The following is a 24,105-nucleotide window of genomic DNA, read 5'->3' as shown; positions in this document are numbered from 1 at the left end:
GTTCATCTCATTGGGACTGGTTGGACAGTGGATACAGCCCATGGAGGGTAAGCAGAAGCATGGCAGGGTGTTGCCTAACCCGGGAAGTGCAAGGGGTTGGGGGATTTTTCTTTCTTAGCCAAGGGAAGACATGACAAACCGTACCTGGAAAAACGGGACACTTCTGCCCAAATACTGTGCTTTTCCCAAGGTCTTAGAAACTGGCAGACAAGGAGATTCTCTCCTGTGCCTGGCTTGGCAGGTCCCATGCCCATGGAGCCTTGCTCACTGCTAGCACAGCAGTCTGAGATGGAACTGCGAGGTGGCAGCCTGGCTGGGTGAGGGGTGCCCGCCATTGCTGAGACTTGAGTACATAAATAAAGCTGCCAGGAAGCTCGAACTCGCAGAGCGCACTGCAGCTCAGCAAGGATTACTGCCTTGATATACTCCACCTCTGTGGGCAGGGCATAGCTGAACGAAAGGCAGCAGAAAACTTCTGCAGACTTAAACGGCCCTGTCTGACAGCTCTAGAGAGAGCATTGGCTCTCCTAGCATGGCATTTGAGCTCTGAGAATGGACAGACTGCCTCCTCAAGTGGGTCCCTGAACTCCATGTAGCCTACCTGGGAGGCATCTCCCAGTAGTCGCCAACAGACACTTCATATAGGTGGTGCCCCTCAGGGATGAAACTTCTGGAGGAAGTGAGAGATGAAAGTTTGCTGGCAGCCCTCGCAGCCCTCGCTCGCTCTCGGTGCCTCCTCGGCCTCAGCACCATTCTGGCCATGCTTGAGGAGCACTTCACCCTGCCGCTACACCGTGGGAGCCCTTCTCTGAGCTGGCCAAGGCTGGAGCCGGCTTTCTTGGCTTTCGGGGAGGTGTGGAGGGAGAGGCACTGGTGGGAACCAGGGCTGTGTGCTGTGTTTGTGGGCCAGCTAGAGTTCCGGGTGGGCATAGGCTTGGCGGGCCCTGCACTTGGAGTGGCCGGCCAGCCCTGCTGGCCCCAGGCAGTGAGGGGCTTAGCACCCAGGCCAGCAGCTGCAGAGGGTGCACCAGGTCCCCCAGCAGTGCTAGCCCACCGGCGCTGCACTCGATTTCTCGCCAGGCCTTAGCTGCCTCCCCATGGGGCAGGGCTCGGGATCTGCAGCCCTGAGTCATCCCCCCAACCACGCCACGGGCTCCTGCGTGACCTGAGCCTCCCCAATGAGCACCACCCCCTGCTCCATGGCGCCCAGTCCCATCGACCGCCCAAGGGTTGAGGAGTGCAGGTGCATGGCGCAGGACTGGCAGGCAGGTCCACATCTGGCCCCAGTGCAAGATCCACTTGGTGAGGCCAGCTGGGCTCCTGAGTCTAGTGGGGACTTGGAGAAACTTTGTGTCTAGCTAAGGGATTGTGAGTGCACCAATCAGCACTCTGTGTCTAGCTCAAGGTTTGTGAACAGACCAATCAGCACCCTGTGTCTAGCTCAGGGTTTGTGGATGCACCAATTGGCACTCTGTATCTAGCTAATCTGGTGGGGACTTGGAGAATTTTTATGTCTAGCTAAGGGACTATGAATGCACCAATCGGCACTCTGTATATAGCTCATGGTTTGTAAATGCACCAATCAGCACTCTGTGTCTAGCTCAGGGTTTCTAAATACACCAGTTGATGCTCTGTATCTAGCTAATCTAGTGGGGACATGGAGAACATTTGTGTCTAGATCAGGATTTTAAATGCACCAATCAGCACCCTGTCAAAATGGACCAATCAGCTCTCTGTAAAACAGACCAATAGGCTGTCTGTAAAATGGACCAATCAGCAGGATGTGTGTGGGGCCAGATAAGAGGATAAAAGCAGGCTGCCTGAGCCAGCAGTGGCAACCCACTTGGGTCCCCTTCCATACTGTGGAAGCTTTGTTCTTTTGCTCTTTGCAATAAATCTTGCTACTGCTCACTCTTTGGGCCCACGCTGCCTTTATGAGCTGTAACACTCACCGTGAAGTTCTGCAGCTTCGCTCCTGAAGCCAGCGAGACCACAAACCCACCAGGAGGAATGAATGACCCCAGACACACCACCTTAAGAGCTGTAACACTCACCACGAAGGTCTGCAGCTTCACTCCTGAGCCAGCAAGACCACAAACCCATCAGAAAGAAGAAACTCCAAACACATTCGAACATCAGAAGGAACAAACTCCAGACACGCCACCTTTAAGAACTGTAACACTCACTGCGAGGGTCCGCGGCTTCATTCTTGAAGTCAGTGAGACCAAGAACCCACCAATTCTGGACACAGAACGATCACGCAGCAATATTTGCTGTTCTGCAGGCTCCGCTGGTGATACCCAGGAAAACAGGGTCTGCAGTGGACCTCCAGCAAACTCCAACAGACCTGCAGCTGAGGGACGTACCTGTTAGAAGGAAAACTAACAATCAGAAAGGAATAGCACCAACATCAACAAAAAGGACATCTACAACAAAACTCCATCTGTAGGTCACCAACATCAAAGACCAAGGGTAGATAAAACCACAAAGATGGGGAGAAACCAGAGCAGAAAAGCTGAAAATTCTAAACACCAGAGTGCCTCTTCTCCTTCAAAGGATTGCAGCCCCTCGCCCACAATGCAACAAAGCTGGATGGAGAATGACTTTGACCAGTTGACAGAAGTAGGCTTCAGGAGGTCGGTAATAACAAACTTTTCTGAGCTAAAGGAGCATGTTTTAAGCCATCACAAGGAAGCTAAAAACCTTGAAAAAAGGTTAGACTAATGGCTGACTAGAATAAACAGTGCAGAGATGACCTTAAATGACCTGATGGATGTGAAAACCATGGCATGAGAACTTCGTAATGCATGCACAAGCTTCAATAGCTGATTGGATCAGGTATAAGAAAGTGTATCAGTGATTGAAGATTAAATTAATGAAATAAAGTGAGAAGACAAGGTTAGAGAAAAAAGAGTAAAAAGAAACAAACAAAGCCTCCAAGAAATATGGGACTATGTGAAAAGACCAAATCTATATTTGATAGGTGTACCTGAAAGTGATGAGGAGAATGGAACCAAGTTGGAAAACACACTTCAAGATATTATCCAGGAGAACTTCCCCAACCTAGCAAGGTAGGCCAACACTCAGATTAGGAAATACAGAGAACAACACAAAGATACTCCTTGAGAAGAGCAACTCCAAGACACATAATTGTCAGCTTCAACAAGGTTGAAATGAAGGAAAAAATATTAAGGGCAGCCAGAGAGAAAGGTTGGGTTACCCACAAAGGGAAGCCCATCAGACTAACAGTGGATCTCTCGACAGAAACCCTACAAGCCAGAAGAGAGTGGGGGCCAATATTCACCATTCTTAAAAAAAGAATTTTCAACCCAGAACTTCACATCCAGCCAAACTAAGCTTCATAAGTGAAGGAGAAATAAAATTCTTTACAGACAAGCAAATGCTGAGAGATTTTGTCACCACCAGGCCTGCCTTAAAAGAGCTCCTGAAGGAAGCACTAAACATGGAAAGAAACAACTTGTACCAGCCACTGCAAAAACATGCCAAATTGTAAAGACCATTGATACTATGAAGAAACTGCATCAATTAACAGGCAAAATAACCAGCTAACATCATAATGACAGGATCAAATTAACACATAACAGTATTAAACTTAAATGTCAATGGGCTAAATGACCCGAATTAAAAGACATAGACTAGCAAATTGGATAAAGAGCCAAGATCCATCAGTGTGCTGTATACAGGAGACCCATCTCATGTGCAGAGACACACATAGACTCAAAATAAAGGGATGGAGGATGATCTACCAAGCAAATGGAAAACAAACTAAAAGCAGGGGTTGCAATCCTAGTCTCTGATAAAACAGACTTTAAATCAACAAAGATCAAAAGAGACAAAGAAGGTCATTACATAATGGTAAAGGGATCAATTCAATGAGAAGAGCTAACTATCCTAAATATATATGCACCCAATACAGAAGCATCCAGATTGATAAAGCAAGTTCTCAGAGATCTACAAAGAGACTTAGACTCCCACACAATAATAACGGGAGACTAACACTCCACTGTCAATATTAGATAGATCAATGAGACAGAGGGTTAACAAGGATATCCAGGAATTTAACTCAGCTCTGCATCAAGCAGATCTAATAGACATCTACAGAACTCTCCATCCCAAATCAATAGAATATACATTCTTCTCAGCATCACATTGCACTTATTCTAAAATTGACCACATAAGAAGTAAAGCACTCCTCAGCAAATGTAAAACAACAGAAATCACAACAAACTGTCTCTCAGACCACAGTGCAATCAAATTAGAACTGAGGATTAAGAAATTCACTCAAAACTGCACAACAACATGGAAACTAAACAACCTGCTCCTGAATGACTACTGGGTACATAATGAAATGAAGGCAGAAATAAAGATGTTCTTTGAAACCAATGAGAACAAAGACACAACATACCAGAATCTCTGGGACACATTTAAAGCAGTGTGTAGAGGGAAATTTATAGCACTAAATGCCCACAAGAGAAAGCAGAAAAGATCTAAAATTGACACCCTAACATCACAATTAAAAGAACTAGAAAAGCAAGAGCAAACACATTCAAAAGCTAGCAGAAAGTAAGAAATAATGAAGATCAGAGCAGAACTGAAGGAGATAGAGACATAAAAAACCCTTAAAAAAATCAATGAATCCAGGAGCTGGTTTTTTGAAACGATCAACAAAATTGATAGACTGCTAGCAAGACTAATAAAGAGGAAAAGAGAGAAGAATCAAATAGATGCAATAAAAAATGATAAAGGGGATATCGCCACCGATCCCACAGAAATACTAACTACCATCAGAGAATGCTATAAAAGCCTCTACACAAATAAACTAGAAAATCTAGAAGAAATGGATAAATTCCTGGACACATACACCCTCCCAAGACTAAACCAGGAAGAAGTTGAATCTCTGAATACAACAATAACAGGCTCTGAAATTGAGGCAATAAGTAATAATCTACCAACCAAAAAAAGTCCAGGACCAGATGATTCACAGCTGTATTCTACCATAGGTACAAAGAGGAACTGGTACCATTCCTTCTGAAACTATTCCAACCAATAGAAAAAGAAGGAATCCTCCCTAATTCATTTTATGAGGCCAGGATCATCCTGATACCAAAGCCTGGCAGAGACACAACAAAAAAAGGAATTTTGAACCAATATTCCTGATGAACATCGACGTGAAAATCCTCAATAAAATACTGGAAAACAAAATTCAGCAGCACATCAAAAAGCTTATCCACCAAGATCAGGTCGGCTTCATCCCTAGGATGCAAGGCTGGTTCAACATATGCAAATCAATAAATGTAATCCATCACATAAACAGAAACAAGACAAAAACCATACGATTATCTCAATAGATGCAGAAAAGGCCTTTGACAAAATTTAACAGCTCTTCATACTAAAAACTCTCAATAAACTAGGTATTCATGAAATGTATCTCAAAATAGTAAGAGCTATTTTTGACAAACCCACAGCCAATATCATACTGAATGGGCAAAAATTGGAAGCATTCCCTTTGAAAACTGGCACATGACAAGGATGCCCTCTCACTGTGACTACTATTCAACATAGTCTTGGAAGTTCTGGCCAGGGCAATCAGGCAAGAGAAAGAAACAAAGGGTATTCAGTTAGGAAAAGAGGAGGTCAAATTGTCCCTGTTTGCAGATGACATGACTGTATATTTAGAAAACCCCATTGTCTCGGCCCAAAATCTCCTTAAGCTGATAAGCAACTTCAGCAAAGTCTCAGGATACAAAATCAATGTGCAAAAATCACAAGCATTCCTATACACCAATAACAGACATACAGAGAGGCAAATCATAAGTGACTTCCCATTCACGATTGCTACAAAGTGAATACAATACCTAGGAATCCAACTTACAAGGGATGTGAAGGACCTCTTCAAGAACTACAAACTGCTGCTCAATGAATTAAATGAGGATGCAAACAAATGTAAGAACATTCCATGCTCATGGGTAGGAAGAGTCAATATGGTGAAAATGGCCATACTGCCCAAGGTAATTTATAGATTCAATGCCATCCCTATCAAGCTACCAATGACTTTCTTCACAGAATTGGAAAAAACTAGTTTAAAGTTCATATGGAACCAAAAAAGAACCCACATTGCCAAGACAATCCTAAGTAAAAAGAACCAAGCTGGAGGCAGCATGCTACCTGACTTCACACTATGCTACAAGGCTACGGTACCCCAAACAGCAGGGTACTGGTACCAAAACAGATATCTCTATCTATCTATCTATCTATCTATCTATCTATCTATCTATCTATCTATCTATCAATGGAACAGAACAGAGGCCGCAGAATTAACACCACACATCTACAACCATCTGATCTTTGACAAACCTGTCAAAAACAAGAAATGGGGAAAGGATGCCCTATTTAATAAATGGTGCTGGGAAAACTGGCTAACCATATGTAGAAAGCTGAAACTGGATCCCTTCCTTATATCTTATACAAAAATTAATTCAAGATGGAATAAAGACTTAAATGTTAGATCTAAAACCATGAAAACTCTAGAAGAAAACCTAAGCAATACCATTCATGATATAGGCATGGGCAAGAACTTCATGAATAAAACACCAAAAGCCATGGCAACAAAAGCCAAAATAGACAAATGGGATCTAATTAAACTGAAGATCTTCCATCTGACAAAGGGCTAACATCTGGAATCTACAAAGAACTCAAACAAATTTACAAGAAAAAAACAAACATCCCATCAAAAACTGGGCAAAGGATATGAACAGACACTTCTCAAAAGAAGACATTTATACAACCAAGAGACACATGAAAAAATGCTCATCATTACTGGTCATCAGAGGCAAATCAAAACCACAATGAGATACCATCTCATGCCAGTTAGAATGGCAATCATTAAAAAGTCAGGAAACAACTGATGCTAGAGAACATGAGGAGAAATAGGAACACTTTTACACTGTTAATGGGAGTGCAAATTAGTTCAACCATTGCAGAAGACAGTCTGGTGATTTTCCAAGGATCTAGAACTAGAAATACCATTTGACCCAGCAATCCCATTACTGGGTATATACCCAAAGGATTATAAATCATGCTACTATAAAGACACATGCACATGTATGTTTATTGTGGCACTATTCACAATAGCAAAGACTTGGAACCAACCCAAATGTCCATCAATGATAGACTGGATTAAGAAAATGTGGCATATATACACCACGGAATACTACGCAGCCATAAAACATGATGAGTTCATGTCCTTCGCAGGGCCACGGATAAAACTGGAAACCATCATTCTTAGCAAACAATCACAAAGACAGAAAACCAAACCCTGCATGTTCTCACTCATTGGTGGGAACTGAACAATGAGAACATTTGGACACTGGGTGGGGAACATCACACACCGGCGTCTGTCAGGGAGTGGGGGGCTGGGAGAGGGATAGCATTAGGAGAAATACCTAATGTAAATGATGAATTGATGGGTGCAGCAAACCAACATGGCTCACATATACCTATGTATCAAACCTGCACATTGTACACATGTACCCTAGAACTTAAAGTATAATAAAAAAATAAATAAAATTAAAATAAAACCATCAGATCTCATCAGACTTATTCACTACCATGAGAATGGAATGAGGGATACCGGCCCCATGATTCAATTATTTCCCATGGGGTCCTTCCCACAGCACATGGGAATTATGGGAGTGCCATACAAGATGAGATTTGCCTGGGGACACAGAGCCAAACCGTATCATGGTCCCTATACTTAGATAACTTTATGAAAAAGTTATATACAGTAATCTCCAGGGACTTCTCTCTCCAACCTTTACTCATCTATTCAAGAAATGCCCTATCTCTGAATTCCTCTTTTACTCTGTGCGTCTAGAGACACTACTGCATCACTTCCACATGCTCTGCACTGTTGCATGTTTAGAAAGAGGTGCAGTAATGAAAATGACTGGAACTATAGGGCCACACACTCTTGTGTTTCAATTCTTGATCTGCCACTTTGATTAGCCTTGTGCTAATTACTTCTAGTCAAGCATTCTTTTTCTCAAGTGATGTGGTGAGGTGGAAAGGTGATAATGTATATCAAAGTGTTTCACAAATATACTAAAAAAATTTGTAGATTCTATTTTAGAGGGGCAACAACAGTTACCACTATCAACCAGAAGAGTGAAATCTCTTTTACACTAACCATTGTATAAGGATGTAAATAGAGTATTAACAGGGGAGGAAATGAACAACTTCTTTAGGCCAGCTCCCTAGAGGTGGCAATTACCAAGAACAATTAAGCAGAGCTTTCACCTCACTTCCCAGCGAGCTCAGACCCACAGCTGCTCAGTGTCTCTGACATGGATTCTGCTGAGAGGCTTTGGAAAGAAGAGGATTACCTGGCAGATTCCCCACTGGGGATTGGAATATCAAAAACTGCAGCTTTTGCAGATAGTGCTATTAAAACCTTGAGCCACAACTCTGGTGCTTGCTGAGTGCAGGCAGTTGGCTTTCTTTGCTTCTTATGAATCATGAGACAATGCATGCTTTGGATCTTTTTAGCATCCTTGGTGAACTCAGGTACTTTAACGCCCCGGTTATGGGGTAACCAGCCCATGGAGCTCAATTCCTAAATATAGAAGCCAAAAACTGTGTACCCACTATGTGCTTGGCATGACATATCACAGATGACTTCTGGAATTGTGTATTCTTTTAACATTATAGTGCAAAGTTGACATATTTTGCGTGTTCCCCATATGAGAGACTTTATAACAACATAGCTTACCACTAAAAAATACACAAGTTCAAATAGTTTCTTTCCTCATGCTCTGTAGTAACACTGTAGGCGCATGAGCTAGGCTTGGCAAATTGGCTATTTCTTACTGCCACTTTGAAGTGGAGCCAGTAGTATAAGGAAACATGAGTAGCATTCAGTAATAGCAGCAAAGATGCATCAGCATCCATGGTGGCTGTGGTGTCTGAGCTGGTGGTAGCTCCCAGTACTGACAATCTTCTTCCCATGGTGGTGTGACCATCATTGCAGTACCCTGACAATTGGGGAGCTTTCCTTTATTACTGACAATTCTTCACTTGATAAACTGTCTATGATGCTTCCAATAAATTACCTTTCTCTCTATGTTAAGCAGGTTTCTATTATTATTGGCAACCAAGATTTATGTAAATATTATGATTGATATTAGAAACCCTAAATTAAAAGACATAAAAATTATATTCAGAGAAATTTAAAAAATGTTTCTATAGACACAGCCTGACAACTAAAATATGTAGGTGCTTTCTCGTCTTCCAATTATATTGCATATTTTCACTAAAAATATCCCATAGGTTCACAGAATTATAGAGCAGAAAGAACCATAAGAACCACCTTGTCGGAAAAGTCCATTTTAAGGTAAGTGTGTGCTGAACTAGACAGGGTGAGTATAGCAAATGCACGGCAAAGCAAACTCTAAAAAATACCAACCTCTTTTTCCCTAACTATGTGCTCTTTCAAATGCAAAATTTGTTTCTTGAATATGAGGGTGAAGAAACACATCTTGATAGAGTGGAAGGGTGACGTTGAGCTTGATAGATTGAAAGGTTGACACAGTACTTTTTTTTCTGACTGTATAAAAGTCAGTTCTGCTTCAGGCATAATGAGAGATGAACAGGTAAAGAGGTAAAGTAAAGGCAATCTGGAAAGTTTAGACTTTAACACTGTAAGCCAAAAAGAAAATTCTAAGCACTCCAACTGACTGAAAAGACAATCTCTTGGCCAAGGGCACCACAGAGTAACCTTGAAAGCTGAGTTTTCAGCCATGACTAAATAGGAGTTCCCTATACCCTTCTCACTCACTACCACTAGGCTTTCTTCCCTAAGGGTTTACCAGAAACCGGCCCTTTCAAAAGACTTCATCTGATATCAATCAACAGCCTGATGCTTCCCCTATTTTATGGTTGATAAGAGACCAGGGACTACTCACTGCTTCTGGCCAGTCTTTGGAGAATCCACAGTAAGGGTTTTCCTGTCCTCTGCTTCACTTTTTGATGTCAGAGGGCCCAAACCTTTATCCTCAGATCATACTGGTGCCACCGCCAATTTTGTACACGAGTCGAGTGAGGGGGCTGTATTTGTCAGGGTTCTATAGAGGAACAGGACTAATAGGATAGATGTGTATATGAAAGGGAGTTTATTACAGGGAATTGACTCACACCATCACAAGGTGAAGTCCCACAATAGACCTTCTGCAAGCTGAGGAGCAAGGAGGCCGGAGTCCCAAAACCTCAAAGCAGGGACGCTGACAGTGCAGCCTTCAATCTGTGGCTGAAGGTCTAAGAGCCCCTGGCAAACCACTGGTGTAAGTCCAAAAGTCCAAAGACTGAAGAATTTGGAGTCCTTTGTTTGAAAGCAGGAAGCATCCAGCACGAGAGAAAGATGGAGGTCAGAAGACTTAGCCAGTCTTCTACCTTACTTCTACCTTCTTATGCCTGCTTTTAGTCTGGCCGTGCTGACAGCTGATTCGATGGTGCTCATCCAGATTGAGGGTGGGTCTGCCTCTCTTACTACACCTGACTCAAATGTTAATCTTTTTTGGTAACACCCTTACAGAAACACACACGAATAATATTTTGCATACTTCAATCTAATCAAGTTGACACTCAGTATTAACTATCACAGGAGGAATAAGGCTTGTCAGAATGGCCAATATGCAGGCTGAAATCCTTTATGAAAAATAAAGCCCTCTGCCAGGTGCGGTGGATGGTTCACACCTGTAATCCCAGCACTTTGGGAGGCTGAGGCGGGCGGATCACGAGGTCAGGAGTTCGAGACCAGCCTGACCAACATGGTGAAACCCTGTTACTACTAAAAATACAAAAATTAGCCAGGGGTGGTGGTGTGCACCTGTAATCCCAGCTACTCAGGAGGCTGAGGCAGGAGAATCGCTTGAACCTGGGAGGTGGAGGTTCCAGTGAGCTGAGATCGTGCCACTGCACTCCAGCCTGGGTGACAGAGTGAGACTTCGTCTCAAAAAAATAAATAAAGAAAGAAAAATAAAACTCTTTTTCCCAAATTTATGAACCTCATCATTCTTCAGTTGACAGTATGTAGGTAGTGGTGATTCATGAAGGAATAGGAGAATGATCCCTTAATAATGCTATTTCACTTTACATTTATGTGGTGCTTTCTAGTTTATTAATGGTAGTATTGGGAAGAAAAAAATAAACTGCTTTAACGCTTATGTTTCCATTTTCTTGCTCTCCAATACTGGCTTCAGGGCCTCCCTCTGGTTCCACCTCTATGCTACTGTAAATCAAAAATAATATTTCTAAGCTCTCCCCCCAACAGTCATCTGAATAGACCCCTCCTTTCAACCAATGGCATTCCAAAGTTAACCGTGTGAACCTAAAAGTGTCTGAAACTCAATCTATAAGATTTATCTTGCCAAGTTTAAGGATGCACCAGAGACACAGTCTCAGGACATCCTGATGCCCAAGGTGGTTGGGGTGCAGCTTGATTTTATACATTTTAGGGAGACATGAGACATCAATCATATGTGAATGATGTACTTTGGTTTGGTTTGAGACGGCAGGACAAGTTCAAGTTGGGGAGGGGGCTTTCAAGCCATAGGTAGATAAGAGACAAACTTGCATTTTTTATTTTTGAGTCTCTGGTTAGCCTTTAACTAAATACACAATTTACATTTGAGTGAAAGGTAAAGGAATAGTCATTTATGCCTTAGTCTGGTTTAGTATAACAATAGGGGAAAAGAAGCAATCAGATATCTGTCTCAGGTGGGAAGAGGAATGACTTCGAGGTCTGTCTGTCCTTTGCCCATAAGGAATTTCCTTGTGGGCAAATTTTGAGGGAAGTATGTGGCTTTAAAAAAATCTTTGTAGCTCTTTTGTTTAGGAATAAAATGAAAGGCAGGTTTGCCTGTTGCAGTTCCCAGCTTGACTTTACCCTTTGGCTTAGTGATTTGGGGGTCCCAAGATGAATTTTCCTTTCACAACCTGAAAACTAGTTCAGGCTGTTACAGGTAGTTAGATAGGGATGAGCGGGGCAGGAGAGGGCTCTTTCTCCACCTGCTAGAAATGTCAGGTGATGGTTTGACAATTATCAGACTGCCTCTCTAAAAATGAAAATTAGCAGCCCACCCAGGGCCAGGCAGAGGCCATTTCCTGATGATCCACAGCTATTAACATTAAAGTGTTAATTGAAAGCAGATGCCAGGGAGAAAAAGCTTCCTGGGCATGCGCACTAAGAGACAAAATGGTGAAATATGACCTTCCGGCTACAGTCCGCTGGAAAAAGGGAAGAAAGCCTCGGATGGGCATGACTGCAACTTCCTAAATACAGCGTGCAGTGATCAGTTCCCAAGGGTAAGAAGGGCACTGGGCATGCGGGAAACCCACCCTAGGGGTAAAATCGTGGGAAAGAGGCAAACCTGTAAAGCTCTGGGGTCAAGATTGAACGCTCTCTTTTTCCTTCAGGTGCCCTCTTAGATGTCTTCCAAGTAAGCTTTGCTTTCTTTCCTGTTCTAAAGCCTTTTTTTTTTTTTTTTTTTTTTTTGAGATGGAGTTTGGCTTTTGTTGCCCAGGCTAAAGTGCAATGGCGCAATCTCGGCTCACCACAACCTCTGCCTCCCGGGTTCAAGCAATTTTCCTGCCTCAGCCTCCTGAGTAGCTGGGATTACAAGTATGCGCCACCATGCCCGGCTAATTTTGTATTTTCAATAGAGATGGGGTTTCTCCGTGTTGGTCAGGCTGGTCTCAAACTCCAGACCTCAGGTGATCCATCCGCCTTGGCCTCCCAAAGTGCTGGGATTACAGGCGTTAGCCACTGTGCCCGGCCTTAAATCTTTTTTAAATAAACTTCCTCTCCTGCTCTGAAACTTGCCTGGTCTCATTTTCTGCTTTATGCCCCTCCGTCAAAGTCTTTCTTCTGAGGAGGCAAGAAGTTGCTGTGGACCCATGCAGATTCACCGCGGGTAACTCGGGGTAACTCAGATACCTATCACCAGTAACAAGGCCATGATGGGAAAAGGGAGTCAGACATGCCTCATTATACTCTCCTGTCTTTTGGAATTCAGGCACAGATGACCAGCATTAACATTAAAATAGATGTGAAGACTGATAAATTAGAGTCTTTGAAGCAATAAGACACCAAATTCTAGCCTGACTCTAGCATAGCATCAAATGGCAGATAGCAGGCCCTGAAAGAAATTGAAGTATTTTACCCCAAATTATATTTTTCTGACATATATAGAAATGGCCTGGCAAAGCTGTCTCTTGTGATAAAAATCTACATTCTATAGAGAATCCCCATTAGTTCATTACTTTCTTTTTCCTGATCCAGGAGAGTCAACTCTGATACGAAACATTGACAATCTATTTTCTCTGAAGCCTGCTATCTGGAGGCTTCCTCTGCATAATGGGAATCTTGGTCTCTGCAACCCCTTATCTTAACCCAAACATTCCCCTCTATTGATTCGATGTCTTTGGACAATAACTTACCTCTTTCAACCAACTGCCAATCAAAATCTTTGAATCTTTCCGTGACCTGGAAATACCCCTCACTTAGAGTTGTCCTTCCTTTCCAGACTTAACTGGTGTACATTTTACATTTTACATGTATTGATTGGTGTCTTATGTCTCCCTAAAATTTATAAAACCAAGCTGTAGTCTGACCACTGGGCATGTGTTCTAGGAATCTCTTAAAGGCTGGTCACTCATATTTGGCTCATGATAAATCTCTTCTTTTTTCTTTTTTTTTTTGAGACCGAGTCTCGTTCTGTCGCACAGGCTGGAGTGCAGTGGCGCAATCTCAGCTCACTGCAAGCTCTGCCTCCCAGGTTCAAGTGATTCTCCTGCCTCAGCCTCCCAAGTAGCTGGGACTACAGGTCTGCACCACCACGCCCAGCTAATTTTTGTATTTTTAGTAGAGGCAGGGTTTCACTATGTTAGCCAGGATGGTCTCGATCTCTTGACCTCATGATCCTTCCACCTCGGCCTCCCAAAATGCTGAAATTACAAGTGTCAGCCACCGTGCCCAGCCTAAATGTCTTCAAATATTTTGCAGAGTTTGACTCTTTCCATTGATACCATATACGTAAGAGAACTTATGACAAGACATTGTACTCATTTCTTTTTGGCAGTGTCAACTGTGAACTCCTTAAGGGTTCCCTACCTCTGGTCCCTTTGTCCCAGACCCCACTGACAATCTCCAGGCTACTATATTGCAGCCACAAGATAAGTATGTGTTAACTGTTTGTTAAATAAATGAATAAGTTGAAGGATGAGGTGAATATTAGGAGATAAATGAGACTGAGGGAGTATGTGCAGCAAGTGTATTTTCATCAGCATAAATCAGATGTTCAATAAAAGTAAATCTACTTATGTTCTCTTGCTGCTCTCTTCTAATTAGAGTTCTCTCCTCAGATAATGTCAAGAATTTAAAGTTGTCAATTAAAAGATAATGCCATCTCTTTTGACTTAAAAGAGTCTCCTTTGTTTATATGCTTAATTTTAAGGGTTTTTTTCTCCCATTCCCTCCCCTTTTTCTTCCATTTGAGTAGATGGTTCTTACAAGGAGAAAATCCAGAAACTATCAATTGGCTACCTTGATGTGATCCTCTTCATGAGGAAGCTTGGACTTCTCCCTGCTTCACAGATGGGTTATGAGATAGTCCAGAGAAGCTGCATTCTAAGAAGCATTATGACCTGTCTTCTTAGAAACAACACGGCATCACTTTTACCACATTCTTTTGGTCACAAGGAGAAGGAATTACAGATCACCTGATTTCAGATGCATGTGTGAGGTAAGGCTTAAAATTAAGGCACAAACTGATGTGGAACTGTATCATGATAAATATATTTGGTCTTTGTTGCTGGTTCATGGTACAGAGTTCTTAAAACTCCAGGAATTTCCTGAATGATAGGAATGTCTTTTGTTATTCATATGGTGGCCTACTTAATGACACTTTATTTTATGCTAGTGAATTGCCTTAAGGTGGAGTCCCCAGATAGCATCAGGATGGAGGTGGTCACCAGAAACACCAAGAAATCAAAGCGTTGGAACATTAAGTTCCACCCACATAAGTTTAGAGAATGTAGGGGGAGGAGTTGAAGATTAAGCTGTCTAAAGAAATGTGTAAACAATGAGCCTTGATGAGCGTCCAGGTTGGTGAATACATTCCTGTGAAGGGGAGAGAGGAGAGTCACTTACACCCTAACTCAACAGAGAGGCTCCTGGGATCAGGACACCTCCAGACCTTGCCCTGTGTATCCCTTCATCTGGCTATTTATGTGTATTTTTTATTGTATTCTTTCTAATGAACTGGTAGACATGAGTAAAGTGTTTCCCTGAGTTCTATGAGCAATTGTAGTAAATTATCAAACCTGAGGGAGGGTTGTTGGAACCCCCAATTTAATTTAACGGGTTGGAACCCCCAATTTAATTTAACGGTCAGAAATAGGGAAGATGTGAACTAGTAATTGGAATCTGAAATTACAGGAGTCTTGTGGGGCTGAGCCCTTAATTTGTGGGATCTGATGATAAATCTAGGTAGAGAGTATCAAAATTAAATTGAATTATAGGACACTCTGCTGGTGTTGGAGAATTGGTCAGTGTTGGAAAAAAAGCAATATACATCTGATGTCAGAAGTAGAGAGTGTAGAAAAAAATAACCTTTGTTTTCTGAAATGTCTTGGTATCTGGTGAAATTCAGAAATCCTTGAATAGGGTAATTACAAGTTTCTCTCAATACTCTGCTTCCACACATAAGGTCTTCAAACCAAACAACCCTCCTTATCAAGAAGACTAGGCAGTTTCTACTGAGCAATGTGTTTCAGTTGCCCACTAGCCTGCAGAATTATTTTATATATATAATATATTATGTATGTGTGTATATATGTATGTGTGTATATGTGTGTGTATATATGTATGTATGTGTGTATATACGTATGTATGTGTGTGTGTGTATATATATTTATGTAGTCCCCTTAAACCCCAAGATCTACTCTCATGTCCTAGGTATCCAAGATCATGCCCATTGGTATTTCAGTCTCCTATCTCTTTCCAGACTAATTGATTCTCATTTCAGTCACTTAGGATACAATTGTTTCTTTATTTTCTTTTTTCACCTATTGTGAAGGCATATACTCTATATCTTATTTCTTATAATCTTTCTTTTCTGCTTTTCAATAGACTCCTCTTTTTTCAGAACTACCTGCCTCATGAAAATCAATTCCATTGACTTTCAAAGCTATTATTTCTTACAAGGGCTTTGAGAGTCCACATTAGAAATCAAAAACTTAATACATTTCTCATTGCGTTAGTGAATTAGTGATTTAATTCTTCCTGAGTTTTATCACTGTATCTAGTACATAAATGCTCAATACATATTGCTTATTATAAGTTGTTATTTTTTTAACTGATAAAGGATCAAACAAGTATTTAAGAATAGAGGCAAAGTATAAACTCAGGCCTATTGGTTCTAAATCCAGCAATCATCTAAGCAAACAAACAAAAAACTCTTTAAAGAGGATCAATTTGTCAAAAGTATGCTTCATGAGCTAGAAGAAATAGAGAATGGAAGAAAACTCTTCATATGTTTCCTAATAAGAGATGTAAGTGTGGAATGAATAAATAAATGTTTCTTAATGTAGAAAAAATACTAAGGATAATGTTCAATGAGTACACATAGACATGGTAATAGTATAAACATTTTAGACTCACATGACAGAAAGCAGGTCTCAATTACAGATTATCACAGCTAAATAATAGATGCGGGATTTTAAAGTTTTGGTTTAAAAAATGTGGCATAAAGATAAATATCAGACTAGGAAATACTGCAAGAAAAACTATATAATGGGCTTATTAATTAAGTGTCTGTACATAATTTAAATATAATTGTATAAATCATTATTCGTCTAGCCCAGGATGTTTGATATTGATCTTGTTGGAAACTGAAAATAAGCCTCTTTCTGGACCATTTTTTCAGAAGTCTTTGGCTACACCCAATACCACAGCTACTTCACTTCCAAAAACAGTAGGAGAGAACACAGTAGTTGTTAGAGAAAAATCACTGTTCTGTAGTCTCCCCCAAAATATTTCCAACTGAGGAACACACATATTTATACACACACATATTTATACACACACATAAAAATCTGTGGCTCACGCCTATAATCCCAGCACTTTCGGAGGCCGAGGCAGGTGGATCATGAGGTCAGGAAGTCGAGACCATCCTGGCTAACATGGTGAAATCCTGTCTCTACTAAAAATACAAAAAAGAATTGCTGGGTGTGGTGGCATATGCCTGTAGTCCCAGCGGCTAGGGAGGCTGAGGCAAGAGAATTGCTTGAACTGGGAACTGGAGGTTGCAGTGAGCCAAGATTGTGCCACTGCACTCCAGTCTGGGCAACACAGTGAGACACCATCTCAAAAAAAAAAAAAAAAAAAAAAAAAAACGGCTTTATTACAGGCACATCAGCTCTTACTCTCATAAACATGTAATAAATGAAGAACTGGAGAGAGGAACTATAAAAAGAGAAGCAAAGGGGAAAAATAGAGAGAGGGCAGAGGAAAAGGAGAGGAAAAAAAGTAAAGAGAGATAGGAAAGGATTGAGATTAAATGACGACTTAGGAAAATCTCCTCAAAAAAAAAAAAAAATCTCAATTTTGGGTATCAGAACTTCCTAAATTACACGATTCACTTATTTACATGAATGTCTTCTCTTCCCTACTATAATACAAGCTCCTTGGAACCAAGCAGTAGCTTTGCTAGGTTGACTTTTATAACTTCCTTAATGTGTTATATAGAATGTGTACTTAATAAATTGAATGAGAGACTGAATAAATAATTGATGATTAATGAATACATCAAACAAGCAACAGATTAGACACCCAAAATAATGAACTTTCTTAACAGAAATGATTACATAGCAGGGATGGTCACGCAAGTAAGACCGAGGTTTCTTAGGTGTGTTCCGAATACCTTCTGCAAAGTTCTCCAGCTCAAAAAATAACGACTCTACTGCCTATCAAAAACCCTGAAGTTTTCGATTAGAATTCATTGCTTTGGCCTCAAGGTCTTTTTTGCCTTTAAGCGTTGTCTGTTAAATTACAGATATCTCTGGGATATATAAAATGTGGAGCTATTATCAGATGAACCTCAGGAGGGATTAGTTGATGGCTGGTTTGGGTGAAGGTTTGCGCCCAGGAAGAAAAAGGAGAAAAGGAAAGGACCTAGATTAAGGGGAAGTTTAATATGTCAGGTGTTTTATGTATGCTATCTCCTTTAATCCTAAAACAAACACACAAATCCACACTGTGCCATAGCTATTATTATGCCAATTTTTACTGAGAGGAGTCAAGGTTATGGAGGTTAAATTGCTAGCCTGAGATAATTCAGCCAAAAAGGAGTAGAGCTGGAATTTGAATAGCAATTAGTCAGATTCCTTCTTTTCATCAGGTAACGCCCACTGACAAAGGCCAGGAGAAAATTTTAGGTGCTGAAAAGCAATAATTTATATTCAGAGTGGGAAATACTGTGGTATTTTCTGGCTTCTTTTTCTGAAAGGCAACTGACCATTTGTATTAGTTCACTAGGACTGCCGTCACAAAGTACCCTAAACTGGGGGAGGCTTAAAATCACATAAATTATCATCTCACGGTTCGAAAGTTTAGATTTCCAAAATCTAGGTGTGTCAAGGCCATGCTCCCACTGAAGCCTCCAGGGAAGGGTTTTTTCCTGCCTCTTCCAGCTTCCAACAGCCCCAGGAGTTCCTTGATTTGTGGAAGCACAACTTCAGTCTCTGCCTCTATCTTCACATCGTCTCTCTGTCTGTGTCTGTTTGGGTCTTCACATGGTGTTTCTTTCCCTGTGTATCTGTTTTCTCTTCTTACAGGGATACCAGTCACGTTAGATTGGGATCAGCCCTAATTAAATATGACCTAATTTTAGCCAGATTACATCAGCAAAGAACCTGTGTCCAAATAAGGTCACATTCATAGGTACTGAGCTTAGGATTTCAACACAGCTTCTTAGGGGACACAATTCAACCCATACATAATTTATATCTCTTGATTTATTCTGGAAATATAATATATAAAAACATACTTTCACCAAATGGATCATTTCAAAGAAAAGAAGAGAAAGGATGAAATCAAATAGAAAGAAAGGTTAGCGTTTGTTTCTCTTAAAAATGTTATTTGATTGTCTTGTTGGAAGCAAGGGTCTCCTGCATTTGCATTCACTCTAAACAAAAAGTTCCAGAGGGATTAGTGAAAAGCTTGGCTGTGTGTACTATATGAATAAAATGTTGAGCAAGTGCTTCTTGGCTGTATTTCCAAGCAAAGCAACTCAATATATTACCATTTTGAAGATGAGACTGCTTCAAATGAGATTACCTCTGCATTGAATCTCAGTTGCTGTTGGAGGTGATTTATCCTTTCAAATGACCAACATATTTGCAAGACCCTCTAGAGTGAGTGACTTTCTATTGAGTGCTTGCTGTTTTCTTATTTATAGTAAGCAAAGACTTTAATAATCACAGCTGGAGCAGAAGCACTTTCAGTCTTAGGAGGACCTAAGACTCCTTGAACTTTATTTTTTGGAGTTTAGTTCATTTTTTGTTTGTTCCTGCATTTGTGGCTAGAGGTTTCAAAGGCTCTGCCAATCGTGGCTTTATTATTTTAGGGGCAAATAATTTACACTTGATATCTTCGGGGTATAAATTTGAGGGAATAAGCAATACAGGAGCTATTTGCCCAGTATTCCTTTAGATAAGTAACTGATCACAGCAATGGAGCAGTTTCAAAGAGATCTGTCTGTAGGCTCAGCATGCTGTCTCCATTCTGCCACACCTTTCTCTGCATCAGTCTTTATTTCTACAGCTGACACTGGAGAAGACTCTGGAAGGTCTGTCTCCTAACTGAAATACACTCTTGGTATTTCCTTGCGGAATGCCTTGCTTTACTGCCTCTTTTAACAGAGCCTTTCTGTGAGCAAATGGCATCTACTTCCATAGACGTGTCTGCAAAGTGGGGAATTAATGTGACTTGTCAGCACATCTTGGGGTCAGAAGATTAGAGTGAGATCTTCCAAGAATTACTAGAATTCCATCTCTAATACTGCCCGCTATGGAGGGCAAATGAGCACCTTGAAAGGGATAGTAATTGAATGAATTCACACATAAACCTAAACACACACACACACACAGAGTTAGCACTGTCTAGTACTTAACTTTGATTTAATTCATATTCTATTACTCACTTTTAATTGCATCACTCCATTCAAGAGGTACAAACAGAGGCAAGGCACATTCCAGTCACTCATGAAGCTCACAATGCAATACAAGAAATATGAGAGACAGGTACATGTCTTTAAAGGAGACAGGGCACAGACCAAGAAGTCTTCATCATTTCCCTCAGCTTGACTAAACTTTAGCCAGACTTCTTTTTCCCTCTAGGCCTCTGAACTTGCCCTCATCCTGGTCCTTACAGAATCCAGATGGCCTAAACACCGAGATCTCTTCTCTCCCTTTTATTAGAGCATTTACTTTAGAAAACTTGTAACTCTAAATTCATTTTCTGCCCCTTTATGATGTAAATCTTCAAACCACCATGGCACTTGTATACCTATGTAACAAACCTGCACGTTCTGCCCATGTATCCCATAACTTAAAGTATTAAAAAAAAAAAAAAAAAAAAAAAAAAGAGTGAGTGTGTTGCTACTACTCTCCCTTAAAAAAAAAAAAAAAAAAAAAAAAAAAGTGTTTTTGTGGCCAGGTGCAGTGGCTCACACCTGTAATCCCACCACTTTAGGAGGCCAAGGCGGGTGGATCATGAGGTCAAGAGGTGGAGATCATCCTGGCCAACATGGTGAAAACCCGTCTCTAAAAATACAAAAATTAGCTGGGCTTGGTGGTGCATGCTTGTAGTCCCAGCTACTCTGGAGGCTGAGGCAGGAGAATTGCTTGAGCCCAAGAGACAGAGGTTGCAGTGAGCTGAGACCACGCCACTATACTCCAGCCTGGTGACAGAGTGAGACTCTGTCTCAAAAAAAACGTGTTTTTGCTAGTTTTACAAACCAAAATTATCTTTCTCAAGGACCTGGGAGCCACCTTTTGAAATGTAATCATTAAGGAAGATGCAACCCCAATCTCCCAGTGTCTGTGGAAGGGTAGGAGCTTAACTTAGGTCGGTACTTTGCTCCAAGTTGTAAAATTACCTCCTGTCATGAAGATAGAAGAAAGTTTACTTTTTCTTTGGATGAAGCCAATTAACAAACACAGGTTACCTGTGATTTAAGGACCCCCTCTCCGAACAACGTCTCAGATCTTAAAAACTCACCTGCCCTTTGTTTGAACAGAGTAGAATTCAAACTACATTCAGGTTTCCCCCCTCTATTGTACTGGTTTTCAATTATATTCTTTCTTCCTGTTTATTTTTTTCCAGTGCAATTTTTGCTTTCACAGCACTAAGATACATACAATGGAAAGTTCCACATCAGAATAATATACCTCTTCTTGGGAAAGTCATGGAAGGTTTCAAAACACTGGGAAAACATAAGCCAAATCTTTGGATTTTAATGAGTAGTATTTTCAAAAGGAAAAGTAAGAAAAAAAATAAGCAAATATGAGAAGTAAAACTTACCAGCTGGTCAAAAATCAACTTGACACTTGATTTTCACCCAATTATTAAAGCCAAGTTTTGAGTTTCTAGTCATTCACAATGGATGGATGCATGATGACTGTGACTATTAGAATTCCACGGGTGCAAGGCTTTCAGGCTCTCCTGCTTTTCTTATGATTCCTCTGTACCTCTCAGTCTGACCATCTCTTTATTTATTTGCCCTTTAGTCTTTCTTCTGTCCCTCCCCTATCTTTATCTCTCTACATCTAGTCTCTTCCTTTGTACCCCTCAGCCTTTCTTTCCACCCCATTTTCTCCTCTTGCAAAAAAAGGAAACTGGAACAGAGAGAGGAAGCTAAGCTCACAGATAGCTTTCAGTCACTGCTGTTTAAAAATGGTGAAAAATACAGAGCGGAGAAGCCAGAGGCCTTGGGACACTGAGGGGCAGAGTGAAGTAGAGAGAAAAAAAGGTAGCAGTTTCAAATTAAGATAATTCAGAAGATGTATAAAAGGAGATTATTTTAATGTTGTCAATAGAATATTGGAAAACCACGCAGAATAGTGCAATACCACAGAACTACTATTCCAAGAGCAGAAGGCTAACCCTATTTTTTTCAAGAGTAAGGCGAGGAAGAAGTTATTGGAGTGTGTAGATGAAAAGCTGTGTGGAAAGCCACCCAACGGGAGCCATGGCTTTTGGTTTGTGGATGCGGCCAGTCTTAGCTACTACATTGGAAAACATATTTCAACATTTTGATCCTCCTTTCTTTCATTTTCTTGCTGGTATTTTCCATTGGCCTAACTCTTCTTAAAGACAGAAATCAAGAGAGGCCATCAATGCCATCCCTTCGGGTCAGTCTTGAGGCAGAGAGGTGAATGGAGAAGGGAAACTTCTTGGTTTAGAGGAATATCAAGGATTTGAAAACGCAGAGAGGGTGGGGGACACTAAGGAGCTGAGAAAAAGAAGATAAAGGACAGAAAGAAAACTGAAGTATAGAGGTAAGAGAAGCAGAAGGGCAGAGGTTTCTGAATATGGAGTTCTGACTCTCTGCAGTCCTCCTAGGACCTGCCAAACCATTATATAAAAATTCCCATAAACATTATAATTAGAAGCAATGAAGAAATAAGCCTTTAGAGAAATCAGTATCTTTGGTGAATTTGGCAAATTGTCATTGACAAATGATCTTTTGGCAAATGGAATAGGCTTTCAATAAATTGATTTTCCTTTAGGTAAACAAAGACACTGTTATCAGACAGGACATACTTAGGGTTTAGAGTTGATCTTTTAGGAGCCGTAAGGAAGGGCCAAACAATTCACTGGGCAAAATCAATCTTTACTACACAGAGGATCTTGATTTCAATGATCTATGATGAAGAGCCTTGGATGCAATGGCATCTCTCTGCCCAAACATTGGTAGGCACTGGGGGATCTGTTGAATGAATACCTTTTATACAGCGCCATATAGATATGAGAAGAAAGAAATGCATTTAACTGGCTGTATTTTCTTCTTCCTTCTATTTTTATCCTATTTTTATTGCCCCTCCTCTTTTTTTTCTGTTTTCTGATCATTGATGCCACATTTCCTTAGTAACCTAAACTGTTTGTGATGACCCAGTAGTTTATGCAGAACAAACACTATTCTTCCTCTTTCTTGCAGAATATCAGAAAATGCTTTAATCTTGTACTTTTGACTGATATTATAGAGAGAGGCAATATTATATAGAGAGACAATATTATAGAGAGAGGCAATATTATAGAGAGAGGCAATATTATAGAGAGAGGCAATATGGCCTTTCTAATACATACATTTTCCAATTTATGTTGCTGGATTTCTTTTCTAATAAAAGCAGTTTCTCTCCTACAAAGATTTATGTCATCTCAAGAGATGGTAAAATATATCTCTCCATTATTATAGTGTGTTATCAAGAATATTATCCAATTATGAAACCAATTTTGCAAAAAATATAACAGTGAAAGAAATCTAGCATGGCTGACTCCATCTTGCTTCTATCCCCACAGGCTGGCTATCCTTGCTCATTTCTGGGTGTGGGCCAAGCTAACCATGGGAATAATTTAGTTTATTGTTTGACTTTGAAGCAAGGATAATAATAATCTCTCCCTAAACTTGATTTCCTTTTAGTTTAGGGACTGAAATCACCTTTGTAATACTAATAAAAAACACAACATTAGGATTATGACAAGGGCCTTGATATGGTTTGACTGTGTCCCCACCCAAATCTCATCTCAAATTGTAGCTCCCATAATTTCCACATGTCACGGGAGGGACCTGGTGGTAGGTAATTGAATCATGGAGGTGGGTCTTTCCTATGCCCTTCTCATGATAGAGAATAAGTCTCATGAGATCTGATGGTCTTATGAAGAGGCATTCCCCTACATAAGCTCTCTCAGCTGCCAACATGTAAGATGTCTCTTTGCTCCTTCTTAATTTTCCACCATGATTGTGAGGC

This window comes from Nomascus leucogenys, chromosome 15 (genome assembly GCF_006542625.1).
Source record: "Nomascus leucogenys isolate Asia chromosome 15, Asia_NLE_v1, whole genome shotgun sequence".
Lineage (NCBI taxonomy): Eukaryota > Metazoa > Chordata > Mammalia > Primates > Hylobatidae > Nomascus > Nomascus leucogenys.
Note: the sequence above shows the minus strand (reverse complement) of the source record.